The sequence below is a fragment of the Lactuca serriola genome, chromosome 8, assembly GCF_051521515.1.
Source record: "Lactuca serriola cultivar US96UC23 chromosome 8, Lser_US96UC23_V15, whole genome shotgun sequence".
NCBI lineage: Eukaryota > Viridiplantae > Streptophyta > Magnoliopsida > Asterales > Asteraceae > Lactuca > Lactuca serriola.
In genome coordinates this window covers 314129070-314151349 of record NC_136415.1, presented here as the reverse complement: position 1 = coordinate 314151349, position 22280 = coordinate 314129070, and positions in this window count along the sequence as shown.

Below are 22280 nucleotides of genomic sequence, written 5' to 3'. Positions count from 1 at the left end.
GCAAGGAGAGGAGTTTTCCAAGAGCGAGAACTCATAAGCCAAGGGGACAGTGGGAGGAAAATCGATCTTGAAGAGATTCAAGAGTCGAGCGATAAAGGAACCTCTACCACTGACGCTCAACCCGAGGAGGAAATTCCAGTTGAACCAATTGACGAGTCCTTACCTCTTAGACGTTCCGAAAGAGTTAGAGTTCAAACCTAGTTTTATGGTTTTCATATTACTACTGAAGGGGATACGTATATTAGTGATGGTACACTAATAAATCCAGATGAACCTAATAGCTATAAGGAAGCCATGGTAGGCCCAGAGTCTGCAAAATGGAAAAGGCGATGGACAGCAAGATTCAGTCCATGTATGACAACCACGTTTGGAATTTTGTTGAAAATGTGCCCGGACGTAAGACGATTGGGTGCAAATGGATCTTCAAGAAGAAGACCAACATGGATGGGAATGTGCACACGTATAAAGCACGATTGGTGGCGAAGGGCTTTACTCAAACTCCCAGAGTTGACTATGATGAGACCTTCTCACCAGTTGCTAAGATAAAGTCTATTAGGTTGATGATAGCCATTGCCGCATTTCATGATTATAAGATTTGGCAGATGGATGTCAAGACCGCTATCCTTAATGGGAAGCTGGCTGAGGATGTTTACATGGCTCAGCCAGAGGGTTTTGTCGATCCAAAGCATCTTAATAGAGTGTGCAAGTTTGAGAAGTCCATTTATGGACTTAAGCAAGCATTTTGCAGATGGAATCTTTGCTTCCATGAGAAAGTCAAAGAGTTTGGATTTGTACAAAGTGAAGATGAATCATGTGTATATGTCAAGGACAGTGGGAGTACAGTTAGCTTCCTCGTTTTGTACGAAGTGAAGATGAATCATGTGTATATGTCAAGGACCTCGGAGAGGCTTCCTATATTTTGGGAATAAGGATAGTGAGAGAAAGAAGTAAGAGATTAATAGGACTTAGTCAGAATAGTTACTTGGATAAAGTACTAAAATGTTTTAGTATGGAGATCTCAAAGAAGGGAGAACTACCGATACATAGTAATGCCAAATTGAGTAAGACTCAAAGTCCGAGTACCGAAGCCGAGATAGCTGAGATGAGCCGAGTACCCTACGCTTCCGCAGTTGGCTCAATCATGTACGTTATGACTTGTACTCGCCCTGATGTGGCCTTTGCTTTGAGCATGGTCAGTAGATATCAAGGGAACCTTGGCAGAGCTCATTGGATTGCGGTCAAGAATATACTTAAGTACCTTCGGAGGACCAAAGAATGGTTCTTAGTCCTCAGAGTGAGTGATGAATTAAAGGTGCGCGGGTATAGTGACGCCAGCTTCCAGACCGACAGGGACAACTACCGTTCGCAGTCGGGCTGGGTCTTTACCCTTAATAGAGAGCAGTGACTTAGAAAAGTTCCAAACAAGAGACCGTAGCTAATTCAACGTGCGAATCAGAGTACATTGCAGCGAGCGAAGCGTCGAAGGAGTCGTTGTGGTTGAAGAACTGTTGGATATAGTGTCTAAGTCCATAACATTATTTGGTATGTACTTGACCCGACCCGACATGTTCCATTTGGGTTGCATGGCCTTGCAATACTTGGATAGACTAAATAAGAAGATAAGGCACTTATGATTATTAATATATTATAAGTTCTAATATATGAATAATAGTATTATTTGATTAGTATTGGTCAAGTATTAATCTAGTATTAATTTGGTGATCAAAGTGAGACTAATTAAATATATAAGGGTTGATTATGACAATCATCAATTCTTTTATGGTGGATTAATGATCCATGGTTTATGGGTTATGGATGTAACCATTTGGAGCTCCATGCATAGTCCATGGGAGTTACAAACCCATGGGTCATGAGAAATGAAGACTCATGAAAATTGTGGGTCTTCATGATGAAACCCTAATTGTGACACCACTATAAAAGGGACCCTTTGGCTAGCAAAATCGACACCTAGTGTTACTAGAGAGGGAATAACCGATGTTGATTGCTAGAAGTATTCTCTCAAGTTATTACAAGTTTTGTGGTGTTGGGTGAAGCGTTTGAGGCACAACATTTGGGGTGCTAGGCTCACAAAGTCTTGAAGGAATCCAAGCAACAACAAGGTATGATTTCTACTAGTTTTTATGTTTTATATAATCCCCATGCCATGCTAGTTAGGAAATAAACTTGAAAAAGAAATTTGCATGTATATAGAGAAAACATAGATTCAAGGTTATTAGGGTCGCATGTACACTTAGGAAGTGTTAGAATGCTCAAAACCCATTAGTGATATAAGATCCTAGGATTGTTTTCTGTATACTTGATGCAAAACTGCTTGAAAATCGAAAATTCTGCTCACTGTCGACTGGACTTGCCGAGTTCATGGGGAGGACTCGCTGAGTCCATGAACAAATTCATCCTACTCGTCGAGTAGGATAATGCACTCTTTAAATTGTGAATTAAGAACTAAAGAGGTTTCATAAAATGAAGAGTCTTCATCTTTATGCACCATTAAAAACTCATAAGTTACAAATTGAAGAGACTTGGAATAGTTTCAATTTTTGCCCTCAAGTTTTGGAATTTGAAAAGTCTTACACTCTAATACTTTAATTCCAAATTAAACCTTAGATTTTTAAAAAGTTTAAAAATCAACACTTATACTATTATTATAATTGTATTATATAGATATGTATAAGAATATGTCATTCTTACCGTTAGTAGGCCTCATTCACGAAGGCAGTCTATAAGGGGGGTATAAGGTTGTTGCCTATAAAATGGTGACTTAATGGGTGTGCACTCTCACCCACCGCTTCCTTGATTGGTGGAGGGTCGTTAGCCGAACGGGTAGGATACGACTTTAAATTCTCATTAAAAGTATAATGAATTATAATGTAACTATACATTATAAATTCCCATTCTTAGTTACTTTAGGAAAACGTGAAATTGGTGCTAGACCATAAAATTACACTTTGTACCTTACCAAGTCGTTAGTGAAGCATATGTGGTTAACCGGCACACTAACATGGACTAGTAAGAGTGGCAAAGGGTAACTTAACTTTATTATAGATCGGTGGAGCGTGTGTGGTTAACCGGCACATCGATTAGGTAATATTGTTAAGGGTACCATGTCAATTTGTATGGTTATTCACACCTTGTTTCTGATCCTCGACATCCCAGTCACAAACTTGAGAGGGCACAATCTAGATTCAAACATGCCTTTGAAAAGTTTAATGTATCTCAAAAGATCTAGGAGTTTCAAAACCAATAAAACCTAATAATAAAATATTTCGTTCTATGGTGTAAATTGGTATATCGTCATTTACCTACCTTCAAATATTTTATAGTGTGGATTACGACATCCCTCTTCGACCTATAAATATTTTGTTGCATCCTAGCCTTAATATTTCATTTGGGTGACATATTAAGGATTGTTAATCTAATGAAACTTATCTTCCTTTTATTCCAGATGTCTTCCAAAAACGCTGCTGGCTCAAACCATACAGGCTCCTTTTCCCTAATGAACCTGTGTGGTAAGGTCATCTTTGATGGATCCAACTTCAGTGAGTGGATAAGAAACATCAGGATGATTACCCACTATGAGGACAAAGAATATGTCCTTGATAGGGAGTTGAAGGTTGTTAATGAAGCCACTGCTACTCCTGAAGAGTTTGCAGAGTTCATTGCAAATGAGAAGGATGCCACCAAGGTATCCTGCATCATGATGGCCACAATGACTACAGAACTCCAAAAATCTTATGAAGATTTTTACCCCTATGAGATGCACCTGGATCTGATGGAAAGGTACCATCAGAGCGCGCGTCAAGAGAGGTATGAAATCGTTTCCTCCATGATAATCGAAAGGATGAAGGATGGTGAACCCATCACCGGTCACTTGCAAAAGATGCAGAGGTTCGTTGACCGGTTGCAAAAGCTCAATGTTGACGTCCCTGAGGATTTGGCGATTGACATCATTCTCCATTCCTTACCTCCAAGTTATGATCAGTTTCATATGACTTATCATATGAATAAGGAGGAAGTCACACTTAGAAAACTTCAAGGACTCTTAAGGACAGCTGAAAGTGGCCTTAAGGGTAAAGCGGTTGCTACTTCTACTCCTTCAACAGCCCCTGTTCTGGCTATTGGGCACAGAAAGGGTAAGAAGAGGAAAAGCCCTTCGAAGGGTACCAAGGGCAAGACTCTTGATGGTTCCTCTTCAAGTGGGACAAAGAAAGGTCCCATTGCTCCTTCTTCAAACCCAAAGGAAGCACAATGCTTCTATTCCCAGGATAAGGGACACTTCAAGCGAAGTTGCGCCAAATATCTGCAAGATGTAAAGGATGGGAAGGATAAACCCCACCATGTAGGTTATTACACAATATTGTCTAACAACTCATCTAATTCTAATTCTTGGGTGCTTGATACAGGTTGTGGTATTCACATTTGTACTGATTTGCAGGCAGTAAGAAGAAGTGAGCAATTGGAGCACAGGAAGATAAACTTACTCATGGGCAATAGGAAAGCATCACCTGTTACCAAGATAGGAGTTTATTCTTTATTGCTTAGTAATGGGTTAATGTTAGATTTGAATAAGTGTTGTTACTCACCCGAAATGGCGAGAAACATTATTTCTTTTCATGGCTTGTACAAACAAGGTTTCTCATTTTCATTTGATAATAAAAATGGTGCTATTAATGTTTATTACAATGATGTATTTTACTTTAAAGCAATACCTTGTGATGGTGTATATGAAGTTATGAATGTTGTAGACAACTTAGGAAATAATGTGTTGTATATTGATTCTTTTGATAGCTTGGATAAAGCATCCTTATGGCATTGTCATATTGGACATGTTAACAAGAATCGCATAGGCCAACTCCAAAAGGCTGGAGTCTTGGAATCATTTGACCTCAAGTCAGATGATAGTTGAGAATCTTGTTTACTTGGAAAAATGACAAAGTCATCCTTCATAGGTACTTGTGATAAGGGTGAAGGTTTGTTGGACCTTGTACACACGGATGTGTGTGGGCCCTTCAGAGTTGCTACAAGGGATGCTAATCGTTACTATGTGACTTTTATTGATGATTACAGTAGAGAATCAATTGGGCAGGAACATCAAGATGCTCAACAGGAGAGAATCAATCGTTACTATCTGACTTATGCTTGATTAAGTAAATATATCCATACTCTACTAAAAAGGTTGCCAAAACACCTTACGAGATGTGGACTGGGATAGTGCCCAATTTGGACCACATCAAGGTTTGGGGTTGTGAAGCTTTTGTGAGGTGTGAGACTCTTGACAAGCTTGAACCCCGAAGCGAGAGGTGTATCTTCATCGGCTACCCACAAAGATCCTTTGGTTACCTCTTCTACAGATCCAGTGATAATGTGGTCTTTGTAGCAAGAAGAGGAGTCTTTCGTGAGAGAGATGTCATAAGCCAAGGGGACATTGGGAGGAAAATTGACCTTGAAGAGCTTCAAGAGTCAAGTGGTGAAGGAACCTCAAATGCTGTCAGCCAACCTGAGGAGGAAACTCCTGTTGAGCCGATAGATGAGTCTGTACCTCCAAGACGTTCCACTAGGATGAGGAACACACCTGATTTTTATTATGGTTATCACATCACCACTAAAGTTGATAGATTTATCAGTGATAGTACACTGATAGATTTGGATGAACCTAATAATTATACGGAAGCCATGGCAGGTCCTGATTCTGCGAAATGGAAGGAGGCTATGGACAGCGAGATTCAGTCCATGTATGACAATCAAGTTTGGAACTTGGTTGACAATGTACCAGGTCGTAAGACAGTTGGGTGCAAATGGATCTTCATGAAGAAGACCGACATAGATGGGAAGGTACATACTAATAAAGCGCGACTAGTTGCGAAGGGATTTACTCAAACTCTGGGAGTTGACTATGATGAGATCTTCTCACCGGTAGCTAAGATTAAGTCTATTAGAGTGTTGTTAGCCATAGATGCATTTAATGATTATGAAATATGGCAAATGGATGTCAAAACCGCTTTCCTTAATGGGAAGTTGGCTGAGGATGTTTACATGGCTCAGCCAGAGGGTTTTGTTGATCCAAAATACCCTAATAGAGTGTGTAAGCTTGAAAAATCCATTTACAGATTGAAACGATGACATACTTCTCATAGGAAACGATGTCCCAACCTTGCAGGAGGTTAAGGCATGGCTTGCGAAGTCTTTTGTTATGAAGGACCTTGTGGAAGCCACCTATATCCTAGGTATAAGGATATTGAGAGATAGGAGTAAGAGACTAATTGGACTTAGTCAAAGTACTTATGTGGATAAGGTACTGAAGAGGTTCAGTATGCAAGATTCCAAGAAAGGAGAATTACCAATCAAGAGTAATGCCAAGCTAAGTAAGACTCATAGTCTAAGTACAGAGGCTGAGATAGCTGAGATGAGTCAAACACCATATGCTTCCGCTGTGGGCTAGATCATGTATGTTATGACTTGTACTCGCCCTGATGTGGCCTTTGCTTTGAGCATGGTCAGTAGATATCAAGGGAACCCTGGCAAGGCACACTGGACAGCGGTAAAGAACATTCTCAAGTATTTGCGGAGGACTAAGGACTGGGTCCTTACTCTCGGAGGCAGTAATGACTTGAGAGTGGAAGGATATAGTGATGCTAGCTTTCAAACTGATAGGGATAATTTCCGCTCTCAGTCAGACTGGGTCTTTATCCTAAATGGAGGAGCAATTACTTGGAAAAGTTCCAAGTAGGAGACAGTAGATGATTCAACTTGTGAATCAGAGTACATAGCAGCAAGCGAGGCAGCAAAAGAGGCGATATGGCTAAAGAACTTCATCGGAGACCTTGGAGTTGTACTAGCTATAAAGGAGCAAATGGAAATTTTTTGTGACAGTGAAAGTGCGGTTGCTTTGGCAAAAGAACCAAGAGATCATAGGAGATCTAGGCACATTGACAGAAAATACCATTTCATCAGACATAGAATAGAAGAATGACTCCTCGTGGTTAAGAGGGTATCATCAGATGAGAACCCGGCAGATCCCCTCACGAAGGGACTGAGCAGGGTTAAACATTTACAGCATGCGAGGCACATTGGGCTGAATGATGATATTAGTTTCAATAATTAGATTCCTGAAACTTGTAAAATGTAATTGACATTTGATGATAAATAAAAGTTGTTATTTATTTATCAGTAAAGTGTTACTATCTTTTGTTGATTGTTTACTATGTTTCAATTTTGCTTGTTATTACTTCCAGAATAATTAAGTTATTATTCAAACCATCCACAGTCAGTCAAACTTTGGAAGTATGTATTGATTTAAGACTGACATGAATTTGGCTTGTATGATTTGTCTAAAGTGCTTTAGACAATGCAATGGTTGCTACAACATTCATGAGTACTCATAAGGGCTGAGTATTGGATTCAACCCACGCTCACTTGCATCACTTCATGGAACTTATCTCGAGTGATCGTGAGATGGTAATATCATATAAATCTTCAAACCTAGAGATATGAGTTGTTGACCATGAGTTGGTTATTCATTGATTGTATGAAAAAACATTGGTAACTCGATGTTATAAAACGTGCCTTTGTGAGTTATTCAACAAGTAGTTAGTACAAGCATATCAGTCAAAGTTTATCTGTTCCTTCTAGAAATAGAAGCAATATCTGGGCCCCTCGATGATTTGGTTTTAACCTATGTACCGGGCCCGGTCAGAACCTAATTGATGTGTTCAATTTAGTTATGTGTCGAAACAAATCATAGATCGAGAAATCAATGCTGGACAATAAGTAAGACCATGTTCCATGTGTTTCTCCAGTTGATATCATGAGAACAGAAAATTATATGATCGCTTATCTTATATGGCGTATGATCATCATCTCAGTTCCGAGAGACTTTGAAAGAGCTAAGATTGCTAGTCGGATTTTGAAGTCATATTTGTAAATATAGTTATTAGACTTATCCAAGTGGGAGACCGTTAGATATAGTATCTATGTCCATAACTTTATTTGGTATGTACTTGACCCAACCCGGCATGGTCCATTTGGGTTACATGGCATTGCAATACTTGGATAGACTAAATGAGAGAATAAGGCACTTATGATTATTAATATATTATAAGTTCTAATATATGAACATTAGTATTATTTGATTAGTATTGATCAAGTATTAATCTAGTATTAATTTGGTGATCAAAGTGCGACTAATTAAATATATAAGGGTTGCTTATGACAATCATCAATTCTTTTATGGTGGATTAATGATCCATGGTTTATGGGTTATGGAGGTAACCATTTGGAGCTCCATGGATAGTCCATGGGAGTTACAAACCCATGGGTCATGAGAAATGAAGAGTCACGAAAATTATGGATCTTCATGATGAAACCCTAATTGTGACACCACTATAAAAGGGACTCTTTGGCTAGCAAAATCGACACCTAGTGTTACTAGAGAGGGCATAACCGATTTTGAGTGCTAGAAGTATTCTCTCAAGTTATTCCATGTTTTGTGGTGTTGTGTGAAGCATTTGAGGCACAACATTTGGGGTGCTAGGCTCAGAAAGTCTTGAAGGAAGCCAAGCAACAACAAGCTATGTATTTCTACTAGTTTTTATGGTTTATGTAATCCACATGCCATGCTAGTTAGGAAATAACCTTGAAAAAGAAATTTGCATGTATTTAGAGAAAACATATATTCAGGGTTATTAGGGTTGCATGTACACTTAGGAAGTGTTAGAATGCTCAAAACCCATCAAGAACTTCATAGGTGACCTTGGAGTTGTGCCTGCTATAAAGGAGCCTATGGAAATTTTCTATGATAATGAGGCAGCGGTTGCCTTGACCAAGGAAACGAGGGATCATGGTAGATCTCGGCATATCGATAGAAAATATCAAATATTAGACATCGAGTAGAAGAAGGAAACCTCGTAGTGAAGAGGGTAACGTCAGAGGATAACCCAGCAGATTTGCTTCGGAAGGGACTGAGTAGGGTTAAGCATTTGCACCACGCTAGGAGCATTGGGCTGAAAGACGATATTAGTTTAGATTAGATAGTTTTGAAACATGTAATAGATAAATGTAATTGACATTTTATGATTAAATAAAAGAGTATTATTTATGAGTAAAGCTACTGTTTTATGTTAATTGTTTAACTATTGTTTCACTTTGCATGTTTTGACTTCCTGAATAATTGAGTTATTAAGAATAATCGAATTATTCGAATGGTCCTCAATCGTTCATATGTTGGAAGTAGGTATGAATGAAGATTGTCATCAATTGGTGTGTAGATTGTCTAAAAGGGTATTAGACATAGCAAAGGTTTGCTACAACGTTCATGAGTGCTTATGAACAAGTATTGAGCATTGGAATAAACCCACACTTGTTGGAATCACTTTATGGAATGTGACACAAGTGATCGCAAGACGATAATATCATATGGTCTTAAAACCAAGATATATGGTTTATTGTTTATTAATTGGTTGTGCATTAACAATGCAAAACCGCATTTGTAAATTGATGTCATAAAATGCATTGTTGTGTATAGTTGTTTAGTAAATAGTAAATGCATATAAGTCGAAGTTTATCTGTTACTTTTATCCTAAGAGAATAAAAGCGATATCGCGGCCGCTCGTTGATTTGATTTGACTTATGTGTCGGGCCCGGTCATGACTGAATTCATATGTTTAATTAAGTTATATGTCAAATGAATCTGAGATCGAGAAACCAATTGCTAGACAATAAGTTCCATAAGATTGTCCACATAATATCTAAACAGAGGACTGTACGATCCCTTATCTAAAGGACAGGATACTGATAAGATCAGTGTTTAACAGTGTCTTTGAGAGCTACAATTGCTAATTGGATTGTGTTTGCATATATAGTTACTAGACTTATCCAAGTGGGAGACTGTTGGATTAGTGTCTAAGGCTATAACTATATTTGGTAAGTACTCGACCCGGTTGTGCATGGTCCTTTTGGGTTGCCTTCACCATAGCAACTTGACAGGATGACTTGTTAATAAAGAAGATATATTATTGTTAATATATTATGAGAATAATATATTAAAGGAATAATAATGTTATTTGATAAGTCATATATTAATTGAGAATTAATTTGGTGACTTAAAGGGTTAATTGAATAAAGGGGCATAAACTGTCAAATGTTTGATAGTTGTGTTATGGGCTATGTATCCTTATGGATATAAGGGTGGACGGATTTTAGGGTTAGAGACCATAAAATCATCCAAGCCTAGTATCTAGGAGGATCTTGGATTGCTTAGGGCCTAAGTTATTCAATTAGGGTTAAGGGTGAAACCCTAGTAGGTCATAGTTTAAATAGATCCCTTGGGTGAGGGAAATTGGAACTCATGCAAGGAAAGAAACCTTAGGGCCGATTTCCCACACTCTCCTTTCTCTCAAGATCATCCTCTTGCTAGTTAGTGTTTGTAAGCCATTAGAAGAGTGACAATTGTGACTCTAAGCTCCAAGAAGAAGAAGTATCAAGCAAGTAATCCAAGGTATTGTTCTAGATCCAATTTCATATGATTAGATTCAATGGTTTATATTAGATCTAGTATTGTAAGTCTTGCAATCAATGCACGTTCAATTAGAGAAACCTAGATCCAAGCATTAGGGTTTGCATGTTCCCATAGGAAAGTTCTTATGGCACAAACCCATCAACCTCCTACTAGGTTGGAACGTTGTTTCCTATAAGCAGTATGTCATTAACAGACAATGCTAGAAAGCTAACTATACTCCCACTAGCTTTGACATATACACAAGTCTCATCCTGACTCCTAAAGAAGCCAAATTCTTTGACATTCTCGTAAAAGCAAAGATTCCATCTGCGAGAAGCTTGCTTCAATCCATTGATTGATTTCTCAAGCTTACACACTCTATTGGGGTACTTAGCATCTCCAAAAACCTCTGGCTGACTCATGTAAACATATTTAGCGAATTTTCCATTAAGGAAAGTGGTTTTGACATCCATCTGCCGTATTTTATAATCATGAAACGTAATTATGGCTAACATAACCCAAATAAATTTGATCTTAGCCACCGGTCAGAAGATCTCATCATACTCAACCCCTAGGGTTTGAGAAAAGCCCTTCGCAACCAGTCGTGCCTTGAACGTGTGTACCTTTCCATCTATGTAGGTCTTTATTTTGAAGATCCATTTGCACCTTACTGTTTTATGCCCTGGTACATTTTCAACCAAGTTCCAAACTTGATTGTCATACATGGACTGGATCTTGGTTTCCATTGCCTCTTTTCATTGAGCATACTCAGGGCCCGCCATGGCTTCCTTGTAGTTAGAAGGGTCATCCAAATTTATCAGTGTACTATCACTGATAAAAGTATCACCATCCGTAGAAATATGAAAACCATAAAACTCTGGTGTCATTCTAACTCGAGTGGAACGTCTAACATGTAATGACTCGTCAATTGGTTCAATAGGAATTTCTTCCTCGGGTTGAGCGCCAGTGTTAGAGGTTCCTTTTTCTCTTGACTCTTGAATTTCTTCAAGATCAATTATTCTCCCATTTTCCTCTTTGCATATGAGTTCCCTTTCGCGGAAGACACCCTTTCATGCTATGAAGACCACGTTTTCACTAGGTATGTAGAACAAGTATCCAAAGGACTTCTGTGGGTAACCGATGAAAATACATCGCTCACTTCGAGGTTCAAGCTTGTCGTTAGTCTCTCGTCTAATGAAAGCTTCACAACCCCAAACCTGGATATATGCCAACGAGGGAACCTTCCCTGTCCACATATCGTGAAGTGTTATGGCAACCTTCTTTGTTGGGAATAGATTAAGGATATGGGCGGCAGTCTCCAAGGCATACCCCCAGGATGATATCAGTAACGAAGCTCGACTCATCATGGAACGAACCATGTCCAAAAAGGTTTGATTATACCTCTAAGCCATACCATTAAGTTGTGGTGTCCTAGAAGGTGTCAATTGTGAAACAATTCCACATTCCTTGAGGTAGTTGTGGCACTCGATACTAAGATACTCACCACCCCTATCAGATCTGAGCATCTTGATCTTCCTGCCCAGTTGATTTTCAACTTCATGTTTAAACTCTTTCAACTCTTCAAAGGTTTCTGACTTATTCTTGATTAAGTAGATATATCCATATCTACTATAATCATCAGTAAATGTAAAATAAAATCGATTTCCATCCCTTGTGGCGGATCTGAAGGGCCCACACACATCATTGTGTATGAGATCCAACAATCTCTCACCTCTTTCACACGAACCTATGAAAGGTGATTTAATCATCTTTCCAAGAAAAAAAGATTCAAATGTATCATTTGACCTTAGATCAAGTGATTCCAACACTCCATCCTTTTGGATTTGGTCAATGCGCTTCTTGTTGACATGTCCAAGACAACAATGCCACAAGCATGCTTTGTCTAAACATTTAGACGAATCAATATGCAATAACTATTTCCTAAATTGTCTACAACCATCACAGTTTCATATACACTATCACAAGGCAGTGCTTCAAAATAAAATACACCATTATAATATGCATTAATAGATCCATTCTAATTATTAAAAGAATATATATAACCTTGTCTGTTCAAACCATGAAAAGAAATAATATTCCTCGTCATTTATGATGAGTGGCGACAATTATTCAAATCTAAACACAACCCACTACTAAGCATTAAAGAATAAACCCCGATCTTGGTAACAGGTGACGATCTCCTATTGCCCATTATCGGGTTCATCTTCCCAAGCTCCACATTCCTACTTTCTCTTAGTCCCTTCAAGTCAAAGAAAATGTGAAAACCACATCCTGTATCAAGGACCCAAGAATTAGAATGCGATGAGTTCTTAGACAAAATAGTGTAAATACATGTTGAGATAGGCTTGATCTTGCCATCCTTAATGTCCTGCAGGTACTTGGGGAAGTTTTTCTTCCATTGCCCCTTGTCTTGGCTGTAGAAGCATGTTGCTTCCGTTGGATCTGAGGCAGGAAGGAGAGCAGAACCGAAGTTTCCTTTGGGTCCACTAGAATACCCTTCATGAGACTTTCCCTTCTAGCTTTGCTTAGAGAGAGCTTTCATATTTTTCCCTTTCCCTTGTCCAATAGTCATGCCTAGAGAAGCAGTAGTAGGAGGAGTGGATTCAACATCTTTTACTTTTAATCCAGTTTCAATGGTTCTCAACAAGCCTTGAAGCTTACTCAATGTGACTTCCTCTTTGCTCAAATGATAAGTCATCTTAAACTGATCATAAAGGAGGTAGAGAGTGCAAGACTAGGTTCATTGCCAACTCTTCGTCAAATTTCACATTAAGCTTCAAGAGACGATCCACATAGCACTGCATGGGTTGCAGGCGCTTCGTGAAGGACTCTCCATCCTTCATCTTGGTGGTTATGAGTGATATGACTATCTCATACCTTTCTTGACGTGCTCTTTGATGGTACTTCTCCATCAAGTCCTTGCACATCTCATAAGGCCAATAGTCCACACAGAACCATTGTAGTCCAGAAATCATAGTGTCCACCATAATGCAAGATACTTTGGTAGCATCATTGTAGTTGGCCATCTACTCAACCATTTCTTTAGGAGTAGCTTGTGATGCATCTATCTCGTTCAGATCTTTTTCGAGGACGTATTCATTCTCATCAAATTGTAAGCCCATTCAGATGTTACAAATCCAATCATTAAAATTGGAACCATCAAATGTCACGTTGGCACAAATGATCAAGAGCGAGAAAGTGTTCGAGGAGTTATTGTTGGAGGAACTGGAAGCGTTGTTGGAAGTTGACATCTGCAAAAGAAAAAGGACGAGATTTGAATAGATAAGGAATCCTTAATATAACACCCAAAACGAAATATTAAGGCTGGGACTTGACACAATAATTCACAATTCAAAAGAGGGATGTCGTAATCTAATTGTAAATAATTTGAAGGTAGGTAAATGACGATTTTCCAATTCCACCATGACTGGGATACCAAAGATCACAAACAATGTGTGAATAACCATGCAAATTAGCTTGATACTCTCGATGTCATTTACCACCTAATCAATGTGCCGGTTAACCAAACACACTCCATTGATCAATGATACTAGATCAACTTTTCAAAAATACTAGACCAAATTTTAAATAATTGAATTAATAAAATAATTTCTTCTTTATCTTAAAAATTTGAGCAAATCATTTATTCTTATAAAGGATATACATTTACCTTCTCATAAAATTCAATTTTAAGTAGTTAAACGAATTAAGGTTATTATCCTAATCAAATCAAGATATAAAAATCAAAAAATCAGGCATCTGACGAGTCAACTCATCGATTCAGGCAGTGAACTCGTCGAATTTGTTGAGCAGATTGACGAATCTGCTCCCATCCCTTTCGGACAATTCACTATTGCATCAAATTCAACTAAAAAAACATCCTAGGCTCCCATTGATGGTTTTGAGCATAACTACAACCTATGTGTTTATGCAACCCTAATTGCTTTGGGTCTAAATTTTTCACTAGTTGAACATGCAAATTGAATACTAAAGCAAAAAAACTCTAAGATCTAGTATATAAATCAAAATTCATAGGGTTTAGAAGTTTACCTTACTTTTTATGTTGTAATAACAAGAACACCTTCTAGATCTTGACTATTGAAAGCTTAATGCCTTAAATGCGACACCTCTATTGGATTACAAATACCCTTTGAAAAAGGATTACAGGAGAGAGGAGGGAATAACACTTAGAATTTCGGCTAGGGTTAGAAGCAACAAAGCATTGGCCAAAAATGCTAAGAGGTGGGGTCTTTATATAGTTGAGGATGCTAGGGTTTTCGGGAGGAAACCCTAATTTCATGCCTAAGGCTTAAGCAGCCCATGGACCCATATTAAGGAGCTATGGACAAAAACTTATAGGGCATCCCTATAATTTTCGTCCACTCCTACCTAAGGAGTCTAGTAGCCCAGTTTCACAACTGTCATTGATTTGCAAAGCAACCCATGTTCCTTTAATCCCAAAATTAATTCCAAATTAATTTCTAATTAAATACTAATTAAATAATATGATTTCTAATTAATATATTATTCTCGTAATACATTAATAAATCGTTTATCAACCTCTCTCTCCAAAAGTCATCCTGTCAAGTTGCAAGAGTGAAGGCAACCTAAAAGGACCATGCTCCTATTAAATCAAGTACACACCAATTATAGTTATGGGCTTAGACACCTAATCCAAAAAAAAGATCATTTGATTCTAGTGTTTCAAACTTAAAAGTTGTTTTTAATTCTACCTTAGTTCCGATTAAGCCTTGTTTCAACAACCCATATGTCGTAGAGTCTCCTAAGTCAACATCTGACTCTAAGAAAAATCATTGCTTGAACAAGAAGGACATTGTTCATTTGAAGACAGAGGCTAGGAAATCTATTGAAAAAAAACTATGTCTTGACAATGCGTAGCTTCCTTGAGAAATCAGATACGATAGTGTCTCGGAAAGTTGTCAATCTAACTACTAGGAATCACAATATGTTCATGCATGTTAAAATTGAAAAGAGACCATTTATCCCTGTTATCTCGAATCACAATATGTTCATGCATATTAAAATTCATAAGGGACAGTAAAAAATTGTGTAACATATGTTATTGTTGAGACCTCAGCAATAAAATTAACTCACATTTGAAGGTATCTTCTCCAGTATGTACTGCTACCTCGGATGGCGCAACTTTTAAACAAAAATAATTTCCAAAATCCAATATGCCTGTGAGAGCAGTGAATAAAGGAAAGGATACTCAGAACACTTTTGCTAAGAAATCCTCAAAAGTTTCAAATCTCAAATGTAAATGGATAGCTAAAGGGAATGACCATTCAAAGGAACTATCTCAGAAAACTATTATTCCGGAACCATCTCGGAAAACTGTCATTCTGAAGAAAACAGTATCTAAGCAACCGAAAATGAATTATGAATTTTGGATCAATGAAAAGACCTTGACCTTCTACATATTCCCAAAAGAATCTCAGAAAGAGCCTTCAGAGATGCCATATGTTCGGAAATCAAAAGCCAAGTCCAAAGCCCATGCTAAAGTCCCTAAGTATAAATTGCAGCCTACAAACAACAAAACCTACTGATTTTTCAGGATTTTGTGCTTTAAACAAGGTATAATATGGTATATTAATAGTGCTTGTTCCATGCACATGACTGGGCAAATGGTTTTCTGCCTGATCTATAGTTAACTCCAAATGTTGCCTACGTTACATATAACAATAATACAAACTCATAGATTCGAGGCTATTACATCCTGACCAACGGTAAGTTCTCCGTCGCCAATGTAGCTTATGTGACTTATATTAAACATAATATAACCAGTTTATCCCAACTTAGTGACGCAATCGAAAGGTTGAGTTTTGTAAGAAGCATAGTTACGTCATGAAAAAAGATCATAAATAAAGTCTCATCAAATCAGATCGGAACAAAATTATATATCTTATGGATATCAATGTAATTGGCGGAAATCCTCAAATGTGTTTTCTTACAATAGCAGTTCCTGACGTTAGTTGGCTATGACATCGGAGACGACCATATGAATTTCTGATATATATATATATATATATATATATATATATATATATATATATATATATATATATATATATGATCTTGTCTTTGGTGAAATTGTATGTGGCTTGCCCCTCCTCAATTTTCAGAGTGATCATGTTTGCACTGCTTGTGAATGTGGGAAGCAATCCAAGAAAGGTCATCCTGTGATCAAAAAATCAATTTCCGAACCATTGGAACTTCTTCATATCGATATGTGTAGACTGCCTGCCATTTAAAGCTTGCATCATAAAGAGTACATTCTTGTGATTGTTGACGACTACACAAGATTCACTTGGGTCTTGTTTTTGAGATAGAAGTCGGAAACAGCTTCCGAGCTCATTTATTTATCAAATGGATTGAGGTTCTTGCATCACTACCCGTCTGAAGAATTTGAAGTGACACCAGATTTGAGTTCACTAATTCCATTATTGAAAAGTTCTTAATTCACAAAGGCATTGAACATAACCTTTCTGCTCCCTATACTCCACAACAAAATGGTGTCGTTGAAAGAAGAAACCAAACTCTATTTGAAGCCGCTCGTTTAATGTTGAATTTTATAAATCTTCCTATTTATATTTGGAATGAAGCACTCTCCACTGATTGTTTTACTCAAAATTAGAGCATCATCAACTGCCGACTCAACATGACACTGTATGAAACAATTAATGGTCAAAATCCGAGTATCTCGTTCTTGCACATTTTTGGATGTTGATGTTTCATAAAAAAAAATTGTCATCAACTCACCAAGTTTCAATAAAAGTCAAATGAAGCCAACTTTTTGGGATACTTTGACAAATCGAAAGCTTATCGGGTTCAGAATTGGCATATTCTTGAATTAGAATCAAAGTCCTTTTAGGTTATGAGGGAAAACCAAAAAGAACTTTGATTCTAGTTCTAGAATATACCAACTCAGAACCTAGTAAGTTGTTGATTTGGCAAAGTATCCCAAAAAGATGGCTTCGTTTGACTTTGGTTGAAACTTGGTGAGTTGATCATGGTTGTTTTTCATGAAACATCTACATCCAAAAATATGCAAGAACGAGATACTTGGCTTCCGACCATTCATTTGTTTTGCCCTAATCAAAAAATGTGCACGAACCCGGTAAGATTTCAATTTGGAAGAGTATCCCAAAACGATGGCTTCATTTGAATTTGGTTGAGAATTTGTAAGTTGATCATGGTTGTTTATTATGAAACATCTACATCCAAAAGTGTGCAAGACCGAGATAATTGGCTTCCGACCATTCATTGCTTCATATGGTGTCGTGTTGAGTTGACGGTTGATGATGCTCTAGTTCTGAGTAAAACAAGCAGTGGATAGTTCTTCATCCCAAAGATAAAGAGGAAGAACAAGAACCTGATAAGCTTTTGATTTGGTAGAGTATCTTAAAAAGATGGCTTTATTTGACTTTTCTTGAAACATGGTGAGTTGATCACGATTGTTTTTGATGAAACATCTACATCCGAAAATGTGCAAGAATGAGCTACTCAGCTTCTCACCATTCATTGCTTCATACAGTCTCATGTTGAGTCGACGGTTGACAATGCTCCGATTTTCAGTGATACAAGAAGTCGAGACTGCTTCATCCCAAAGATAAAGTGGAATATTTGTAAAGTTCACTCTTTTAGATGTAGATACTTCAACAAAAACAACAATGATCAACTCACCAAGTTTCAACAAAAGTAAAATGAAGCCATCTCTCTGGGACACTCTACCAAATTGAAAGTGTCACACCCCCGAACTAGACGGCGGAAACGTCCGGGGGCTTGTGCGTGACTTCATCTTGAAATATCTTTACAATGAACATAATTGAAACATAACATCATCATCATCACACATGTAATATTACAACATTCAATGTTTACATCGAGTATTGTATTTGAATATTACATGCCAAAATAGTAAAAGTACGATGAAACAAAATATAACACAATATCCATTAGTTTGTTTTGTTCATCCTACTTCAACGGTTTCCTGAGAATACAAGTTATTTTGAAAAACGGTCAACATAAAAATGTTTGTGAGTTCATAAGCATGTTTGTGAAAATGATTTGTATAACTTTGAAACCACCAACAAATCTGATATTTTCTGCAAACTGTTTAGTATGTTTGTGTCAGATCATGTATTCATGCATGTATGTTTTTGTTTGTTTGACTAAAAGGGTAAAGAGAATGTAGATAGAATGTAAATAGCATGTAAAGTGAATGTTCTCAGGCAACCCGATGTTGTCTGTAAACGAGAAAGCTGCCATACCAACCCCCTAGGTTGAGTACCAGTACGAGAATGTTTTCGAGTAAGCCAAAAGAAAAGAGAAGGGTCTTCCGTAAATTTCATACGTTAATTCCTCTAAGTGAGCCGTCATAACCATACTAAATAATGACAATTTTTGTCACCCAAGACTGAGTTAGTCTAACTGTAGTGTAACACCATAAATTTTCAAAATAATTTTTCTTTTTCAAAATCACATAATGTATCACATCACAAAACAAAATCCATAATCAATACAGTTTTCAATAACAAATCCCAACATCTCTACACATAATAAACTCCATCGGTGTGTGTGTACGTGTCAAGTCGTCGCCTTCCCACGGTCCTCGCTAGTACCTGAAACATCAAACACAACAACTGTAACCATAAATTCTTAGTGAGTTCCCCAAAATACCACATACCACAAATACGCCACTCGAGGCTAACCCGACCCTCTGGTCAAGATGTCTCAGTGGGACCCTCTAGTTCCGCAGCTCGTCGGACCCTCTGGTCCAGTCATAGCTCATTGGTCCCTCTGGCCCGTTCTGAATCGTTGGACCCTCCGGTCCGATCTATATAGTCATACAGCATACAAATAACACATAGCATACAATCTCATAAATAGCACATAAGACCCTCTGGCCAAGCCAGAATACCAATCAAGGTAACGTATAGGGAGAAGACTCATCTCGCGTGTCTCGGTAACTCGTAAATCTCTTAACAACTAGTGCTCGATCTCCCGAGCTATCGTCCTCCTACAACACAAGCATATTTCTACTTAATACTACTTGACTCTGACTGACTAGTACCACGAAGTCAAACCAGTCAATGGTCAACCTGACTCGCCGAGTTCCTATGGGAACCCGATCCCTCTGAATCTCTTCCGACTCACCGAGTCACTCACCGACTCGGTTACTCAACCCCTGGTTCGTAATCGACGAACAACTCGTACGAACTCGACGAGTCAGGGAAATGGACTCGGCGAGTGCATTCTATGCACAACCCCAAACGACCTTCTGAGGTCAGATCTGCTTCACTAACTCATAGATCCAGTCTCTTTAATCTTATTGACCACGTAAAGTCCAAGTCTTGATGCTCATCAAGCATTGAATAGCTCATGAATGGTGTTTTAGCCTCAAATACATTCATCCCAAGCCAAAACCTCCATGGATGCATATAAATCTTTGGCAATGAGGTGCTCTGGACATCTATGGGTCCAAATCCAGGACCTTAACTCGCTAAGGGACCATGAGGACACTATATCTAGCCACAAATGGGTTCAAAAGCCCTAAATCTAGATGAACATCACAATAAGAGAGAATGATTCGAGATTGTACCTCAGATGTCATGTTCTGGACCTCAAATCTTCAAGAATCGACCCCTCTCTTGCTTCCTCTTGGCTAGATCTCCTCTTTTCTTGATTGACAACAACTCCAAGATCAATAATGGCTCTTTCCCTCACTAGAATCACTCAATTGCTCTAGGGTTTCACTCTGGGGAATGATGAGTGCAAATGATGGCCATAAGGCCCTTTATATACGCCTCAAACCCGAGAAATTAGGGTTTCATTAAATAGTGTGGACTCGCCGAGTCCACTCTTGGACTCGTCGAGTCCGGACGCGAACCCGCGTCCAAATCCACGATCATACTCGGCGAGTGTAGGCTCCAACTCACCGAGTCCCCTCACAAATTACCAAAATAAATAAATAAATAATACCTGGGAATCCGGGCTGTTACAATTCTCCCCCACTAGAACTAGACTTCGCCCTTGAAGTCTCGCTCTGCAAATAACTCTGGATGCTGCTCACGCATCTCACGCTCCGGTTCCCAAGTCGTCTCGGACCCCTTCCGATGTTGCCACTGAACCAAAACCAAGGGCACCTCCTTGTTCCGTAGAACCTTGATCTTTCGATCCACAATCGCAACTGGTCTCTCCGCGTAGTTCAGGCTCGCATCCACTTGAATGTCCTCTAACGGCACTACCGCCGACTCGTCGGCTATACACTTCCTCAACTGAGACACATGGAAGGTATTATGAATCCGCTCCAATTCCACGGGTAGCTCCAAGCGATATGCTACCCTGCCCACCCTCTCGATCACCCGAAACGGACCAATATATCAGGGTCCTAGCTTGCCCCTCTTCCTGAATCGGATCACTCCTTTCCAAGGAGATACCTTCAGGAGAACATAATCACCAACCTGGAACTCGAGCTCGGTTCGACGTCTATCTGCATAACTCTTCTGGCGACTCTGGGCGGTCAACAACCTCTGCCTAACCTGCTGGATCTGCTCAGTCGTCTGAAGCACTATCTCCGTACTACCCATCACGCGTTGCCCTACGTCACCCCAACAAATAGGGGTACGACATATCCTCCCATACAACAACTCAAAAGGTGGCATACCGATGCTCGAATGATTGCTATTGTTGTACGAAAACCCTGCCAAGGGTAGATAGGTGTCCCAACTCCCTCCAAAATCTAAAACGCATGCTCGGAGCATATCCTCAAGCGTCTGAATCGTTCGCTCGCTCTGTCCGTCCGTCTTCGGGTGGTATGCGGTACTGAAATGCAACCTCGTACGTAACTCCTCGTGGAACTTTTTGCAAAATCTGGAAGTAAATTGAACGTCTCGATCCGAAACGATCGACAACGGAACCCCATGTCACGATACCACCTCCCTCACATACAACTCTGCCAACCTCTCACTAGAAGAGCTCTCACTGATAGCAAGAAAATGAGCGCTCTTCGTCAACCTGTCCACAATCACCCAAATTGCATCGACTCCTCTCGTAGTCCTTGGCAATTTGGTGATGAAATCCATGTTAATATGTTCCCACTTCCACTTGGGAATCTCCAACGGCTGCAGCTTACCATGCCGACGCTGGTGCTCGGCCTTAACTTGGCGACAAGTTAGTTACCTCTCGACGAACGAAGCAATATCCCTCTTCATACAGGGCCACTAATACTCCTTCTTTAGGTCCAAATACATCTTGGTAGCCCCGGGATGGATCGAGAACTTCGATCGATGCACCTCCTCCATCAAAAGGGTACGCGTCCCTCCCAAAAACGGTACCCAAATCCGTCCCTGGAAGGTCATAAGCCTACGGCTATCGGTAACAAACTCCGACACCTGCCCGATAACTCGCTCTCTCTTACGGTTCTCCGGTCTCACCGCCTCGGCCTGGGCCCCTCGGATGGTATCCAATACCAGAGTCATCACTGTCAACCTTATACAGAATATCTCGCATCGGGGCACCCTCTGCCCTACGACTCAGGGCGTCAGCTACCACATTAGCCATGCCCGGGTGGTACAGGATCTCGCAATCATAATCCTTTACCACGTCCAGCCATCTCCACTGCCGCATGTTCAGGTTGGGCTGATCCATCAAGTACTTCAAACTCTTGTGGTCCGTGTATATCGTACACTGAACCCCATATAGATAGTGACGCCAGATCTTGAGGGCG